The following is a 7,102-nucleotide window of genomic DNA, read 5'->3' on the forward strand; positions in this document are numbered from 1 at the left end:
GTGCAGAACAAATTCAAGAAACCCACCTATATGGCCTTCATGACATTTTTCTGTTTCTTGGCATTGCTTTGTTGTGCTCAGAAAGGCCTTGAATGTGTCGGACCATTGTGTGTACCTCAGCCCCAGCCAAGCAGGGATATTTGCACAGCTGGCTTTGTGGCTCCCCTCTCCCTAACGTGCAGGATGGGGGATAGAGCGTGTGTCTGCATGCTGGGGCACCTTTCTGACAAGAGAATTCACTTCTGCATCACATCTGGGAGACTGGAGGAACAGACTGAAGTTCTTCCTCTGTGTCTAGGAAGGAGCAAGGAGCAGAGGTAGAGAGGAGACCTTTAACCATCACCTACCACTTTAGCACTGCCTGGTGTGTCTTTGTAATCCCATGTCATATAGCATGACACTATTCATATTGCTCCCCTGTTCCCCTTTAGATTAAAGCCTGACCACTGTGAGCTGCATTTCCAGATGTTATTTTTCAATACTTTCAATGTGATGGAGCCTCACTCTGGCAGAATCCCTACTGTGTCCATGAGCATCACTTAAAGAGGCAGGACAGAGTTTCTAATCAGTTTTGTGAGAAATAGTCTTTTCAGAGTTCTTGGACTTTCTTTCATATCTATTTTGCAGTTACGAAATGGCTGGACTGTGGGCCTTTAAACTGTAAGACTGAACATTAGAGATACCAGTTCTGTGTTTTCCTGAACTTTGGTAGCATTCAAAAGATAGGATTTACGACTTGACCTCCATATCCACCAAATGCCTGTTTGGCAAAATAGTTCTCTGAGTGGCATGTCCTGATTCTGGATTCAGCTCAGGTCTGCTTGGTGGGCCTGTTCTGTGGGAAGAAGTAGCTAGTACAATCCTTTGGCAGACCTGACTGCTGTTAGTGAGAGGCAATTCTAGCAACAGGAAAAGCCTGGAGTGTAATGCTTATTTCTTTTAGTTACCCCTTACTTTGGTGTCTGGCAGGGACAACCTCTGAGCCTATTGGCATGACAGTAACTTGGGTCACTTTCAGAAAGTTGGGACTACATGGGCTCAAAACCTCTCCTTTTGCATGACAGGGTTGAGATAATCCCCATGTCTGAGCTCTATTCCTGTGCCTTAATTGAATTTTCCCAATTTCCTATTAACTGTGGAGCTTTAAAAGTAAAACAGCAAGCCTCTTCTCTTCAGAGCCTCTTATTTCTTTGTTGCTTTCATGTTCGTTCGCATGCCATCTCCCTATGGGTAAAATGAAATGCCTTTTGCAGGTCACTGCTGTGTGTTACGTTTATTTCCTTGGTCTTGCTTTCTCTCAGAGCATGAACCCAGCCAACCAACTTCTTATCAGTTTGACGGGCTGTGACTGTTGTCCTGGTGACCAGCGTAGCTGCACTATCATCATGTACAGAAGGCTGCAAAAGAGATGCCTTGACCTGTGAGTGTAGCTGTGCATGTGTGTGAAATGCCAGTAAGTCACTGGGATACATGAAAGTAAGATGCAAGTCTTGGTCTATGTATGTGAAAGATGAAGCAACAACAAAATGGAGAAGCATGCAAAGTTAATAGCTATAAAAGAATAAATTAGAACACGTGTAGGAGTTGCAAATGCTCAACTTTTCTTGGCATGTGATCTGTGTACCAGTCATCTAGAGCGTTTGTATTTGAGAGCTGCATGCCCGCCAGCCTGCTGTCTCTTTGCCTTTCTGTCTTTTTCTGCCCACTCCCCCATTTCTTCAATTTCTTAGGTTTATGGACAGGAGTAAAGAGTAATGTTAGTAACACTTCTGAGTCACGTTTTCTATCCAGACACAGCATGCTTAATCCACTCACATACACATTCCTGAACAACGTCGACTCAAATTCAGTAATCACTCACATGAATTAATCAGATTGATTTTGTGGTGCCCTGTCACAGATTATCTCCTAGGTGCTAACGTAAAGCCCTGCTTTGAACAGCATACAATCCAAGCGGAAGACAAGGAACAACAGATGGAAAGAGATGGGTAAGGGAGCACAAAGAAAGAGTGAGACATCATTACTCAGCAAATAGGTAACAGTGTCAGCTCACCAGCTGTCTAACACTTTGGACAGCTTTCACAGGCTCTGCAGCATGTTCTTTGACTGGTTTGCTTAGATATTGTCAGCTTTCAGCCTTCAAAGACAATGTGGGATGGGGTAACCTAGATTAAACCAGATCCTGGCTACTACAGGCTGTATGTTAGTTAAGGGTTAAGAACATATTCAGGTATTTTACCTTTGAAAGGCAGGTAATGAGCCTGCCAGTTTCTGTGCTGAGTGGGGACAGCTGTAGCCTGCTGGTGTGCCCTGTGTTATGTGTGCAGTGGCATGGTGGTGTGGCCATGGCTGCTGTGGGGAGGAAGTATCTTGTTAATCTCCAACCCAACTAATCTTCCGTGGCTAATTGAGAGTTGAATATGGTTGGTTTACTGTAAAAGCTGGCTTTTCTGAACATTTATTACCAGGCAGAGCTCCATAGACATCAATAGTCCTGCACTAGACCCAAAATCATGGAAAGGTACATCTGGTCTGCTGCTTGTCTTGTTTTGCTTATGTCCTTAGCATTGCCCTTGCCTGTGTTTGCTTATCTGTGACCTCCAGACGCCTTGCAGCAGATAGGATGCTCCTCTAGACCCGCCCATTCTGTGCTTACAGCTGTGTATCTCCATACAGCCTGTGTGGGGGGGGGTTTTGGTGGGAAGCATTGGGAGAGGGAGCTGATGCAGCAGATCCATCTCCTGGGATAGTCTCTACAGCGATGCTTCAGGACAGGCTCTGTTCCAGTGGTGGTCGGTAGGGACAAGGGATATGCTTGTGAACAACATGAGTCAGACCTCGTGCCAGGGCTGGCAGTGAAAGATGTCGCATCTCCCAGCTGCAGCATCAGAGCCCTGCTGACTAACGAGGAGAGGCTTGAGGATGTTGTGGGATGGAGCTTCTGTCATGTAAAATTCATGGTGCTAGCAGGCCATCTTAAATAAAACATGACCCTCCCTTAAAAAGACTCAAAGTCTTCATTTTGTGCTTGTAAAGCAAAAACACAAAGAAAGGATGTTTGAAGAATGGGGAAATTAAGGACTGTCTTGGGTGTGCCAGTCGGATGTGACACTGAATCTGCTCTCATAGCAGCTTTACCCTGGAATGACACGTTCATGTTGCCCATTAGGAAATGTAGCACTGAGGGGAACATCACTTTGGCTAGAGGAGGAGGGGACTCGTGCTTTCTGATTACCAGAAACAGAGGAGTTGTGTTACCACTGTGACAGCTTCAGCCTCTGGGGTGGCTCCATGAACTTCAGTGACCCAACGCACGGTGCTGGTGGGAGATGGAGCAGACCTGGAGCAGCTCTCTTGTAAAGGGACAGCTTTTTGTTTACTTGCCCACCCATGCCTATTGTCCTGCACTCATCAGTACTTCTCTTGTTTCTGAGATCAGACTGTTTTCTTTGTGCTGCTCATAATCCTCCTAGATGTTGTGTATACTGAAATGTCTAAGGGACTTGTGAAAGTCCTGGGTACCTTGAGCTAGTAAAGCATGATTATGTGGTCCTTCCTTTGTAACATGAGTTCTGCCTCTTATGGGAAACCTGATAAATGAAGAAGCTATTGTTTGCTGTTGTCACAGAAGGCTCTTGAGGTAAATTGGAACCTGGCACTAAAAACTAATTGCGTAATTTCAGGAGGGTAACTTAAATGTCTAGAAAGCAGGTTTTGCTACTAACAAGTGCAGTGAATGATTGCTGCCTTCAGTTCTTTTTCAAGGCAGCATTAGTTTGCTATTTTAAAGAATGAAATAGAGAATGTATGTGTCTTACTGATAAATGACATTTTATTTTTGTATGAATTGATCCCAAAAAAACATAGTTACAGAAGACTGAGTGCAGCATCACATGCAATGTGTTGCAGGTGGTAGGTGGCAGAAGTGACCCATGTGCGACCCATGTGGATGGAAAAAAAATGGAAAGATTGGGGTATAAAAAGCCATCTTTGTGATGTTTATCCCAAACCACTGGTTTTCCTGTGAACATTGTTAGCATCCTGTGGCATCGCAGGGTTAGATGATGACAGAGTGACGCTTGGCTGACCCTGCAGTCACCTTGTATCACCCAGACCATTCCAGCAAGTTTGCACGATATGCTCCATGTTCTGAAAACACCCCTGGGCATCCCTGCATATGATTCTCACCACGCCTGAAACATCGAGCGGAGTTCCCACGCTGTGCTGCGTGTAAGAGGGCCTGACCTTTCCCCATTCATTTGGGCTGTTTCTGTTTGCCGGAAGATCTACAGTTGTCTGCCCTGCATGAAGGATGCAGGTTGTGTAGCTTTATCTACAGTGCATACCTAGTGCTCTGTGACAGCATGGCCTTTGCTGGAGAAGGAAACATTATATATAGTTGGAAGCAGTTCCTGGCCAGAGGCAAAAAAGGTGTCAGCAAGCACCAGGACCTCCCAGCCAGCTCAACCCCTTCCCTTTACCCTGTGCCAGGAGCAGCCTGTCCCCATGCTTTCATCCTCTCGACAGCAAGATCCAGCGTTACTTGCACAATGTAGAAGCCAAGAGCCAGCAGTGTCTCCCAGCCATGCAGAAGCCCTGGTGTGGTGGTGTCCTGGGGAGGTGGGCAAGCAGGGTTCCCGTGCAGGGCTCCCCTCTTGGCAAGATGAGCTGGTGCAGCAAGCAGCTTTTGCTGGAGCTGTTGCCAGATGTGCAACCCAAAAAGGCACAGGACTCATTGGCCATACAACTGACCCTATGCCCTCACAAACTGTATATGTCTGAATTTTTTCATGTGAGTGGAAAGTCAGAAGACCTGTGAGCCTGGGGATTAATTTCTGACACTTTTTTTAGTGGCTAATTTGTGAAAATTTAGGCTATAGTTTGTCTGTGCTGAAATACATCTATCGACATCCAATCTACTAATTCTGAATTCCATTTCTTGTTGATGGAGAGAATTAGGCAGTGCTGGTATGCTGCTTGACTGGCCTGTTTTAAATGTCTGCATCCACTTGAGAAGAAGGGCACTGCCTATACTTGTGCCGTTTTTATGGTTAGAAAAGCAGTCTGGATTGTCAGCAGAGATGTAGACTTCTTCACACTGGCCATGCAAGGTTAGTAAAAGGATTCACATCCCCAGAACTTGAATAATCTGTTAACTCATGCACTGGGCAAAGACTCTGGATTCCCCAGACAGGTCAGATGAAAACCAGACTGATAGAGACCTGGATATAGATGGTCCCCCTTAGGTCCTAGCCATAGGGGCCATCTGCCCATTGAGGTGATCTGCCCTGGCTTGGTTGTCTGATGAATGTCAGTCAGGGTTGTGACCACTAACCTGCTGAATAAAAAGCTGGTACTAGATTTTGTTGCCTTGAGTTGAGTTGTTTGTGCCAAGGAGGTAAGAAAATACACTTGAATCTCTGGACAAGTTTTCTGTTGCTAAACTTGGCTCTCCTGCTGACTTTTGTCTGGCTGCTGAGATCTTGGGTTTACCCTTTCAGGAGTTGTGAAGATTTAGATGCAGTGTTTTCTATTATCCTTCAAACTCTGATTCCCTACCTCTCGTAACCTCCTGGCATCTTTTCTGCTCCATATCCTTGTCTCTTGTGACCTGCATCACTGTCTCGCCTTTTCATAGACTCTCTGTGCTCTTGTCTGGTTTGGTTTGCTCCCTGCTGCATGTGCTTTGTTTCATTGACTGCCAGGGCATGTGACCTGCAACGTCTCTTGATTGAGCCTGACTTTTAAAAAGAGGCCTGAGATCTCAGTAACCCACCCAAAGAACTAAAAAAACAAACCACCCCAAACAAGACAGACAGGAAAATATACAGTGGATCTTTCTGTGCTCTAATAAATAAAAGTCAGACAATCACATGGTTTTCTAAAAATAACACCCATAGCGAGTGTTTCGTTAGGAATCATAGTGACCTAATTTGCATGTTACCCACATACAAAAACTAAGTTGGTGAGGAAAACTCAGTTGCCTGATTCACTATTTGCATTTGCTGGACCAGATCTGAATTGAGAGGTGGTTAATTAGATCTTACATTCTTCTCTCGGCATCCCTTCTGGGGGTTTCAGGGAAGGGGGATGCTCGCTGGCCGCGCGGGTTGTGCCTGTGTGGTGCGGTCAGTGGGGGTCTGCGTGAGCAGAAGTCCTCTTCTGCACGCTCAGTCTGCGGTGTTCGTATCTAGAGAAAGGGCAGAATATCTCTGTGATCAGAGGACCTAAATTAATGTATGTGAATTTAACTTTCTGTCTCCATCTGTGAGACATATCAAAACATTTTGATATCGAAGGAAATCTCCCTTGACTTCTCAGCTCCTGCCCGCCTCAGGGATCCAGTCTGTGCTCCTGTCCTTGTCCCTGTGACCAGCTCTGCAGCATAGCCCTGGGGTGGGAGCTGTACCTTGGGGTACACGACAGTGTCTTGCACTATCTGCTGCCTGCCAGCTCCTTCTCATCCCACCTGGGGAGCTGCTGCTTGGGTGCTGGCCTGGACCTGGACCTGCTCGCTGTGGGCAGCTCAGCGTTAGTGACAGCAGTGACCGCAGCCGTCAAGGGCTGGCATCAAGCTCACAGCCCTCACAGTGCTGGACGCCCTTGGGGTCCCCTGAACATCGGTCTGCTGAATATTATTAGTTAATATGAGTGGTTTCTGGGCCTGGCTTATGGAGGGGCCTGCTAGAATCTCAGAGAGATGAGGAATGTGACTGGAGACAAAACAAATTAGTAGCAGAGGCAGGAATAAAGGACTTGGGAGTCCTTACTCCAGGGCTGACCAGTCTTTCTGTCCTTCTGAGCCACATAGCACCATCATTATATTATTGACTGCCACAGGATGCACTTCCCATGTCTTGGGGAACTGGTAGACAGAGAAGTGTCCTGTGTGGTTCACGTGGCATTGCCTCATCAAGGGCTCCCCAGCTTCCCAGGGGTGATGGACGCGCGCTGTGTCTGCAGCTGGGCCCCGTCGCCAGCTCTGCAGACCTCACTGGCTGTTTTCCTCTTGTCATGGTGCGAACCAGCAGCCCTTGTCCCAGCCCAGCCTCGCTGCCAGCACCCGGGCCAGAGCTGCCTCCCAGCTGCCGGAGAGCCGCGG

This window comes from Streptopelia decaocto (assembly GCF_964273445.1).
Source record: "Streptopelia decaocto genome assembly, chromosome: 7".
NCBI lineage: Eukaryota > Metazoa > Chordata > Aves > Columbiformes > Columbidae > Streptopelia > Streptopelia decaocto.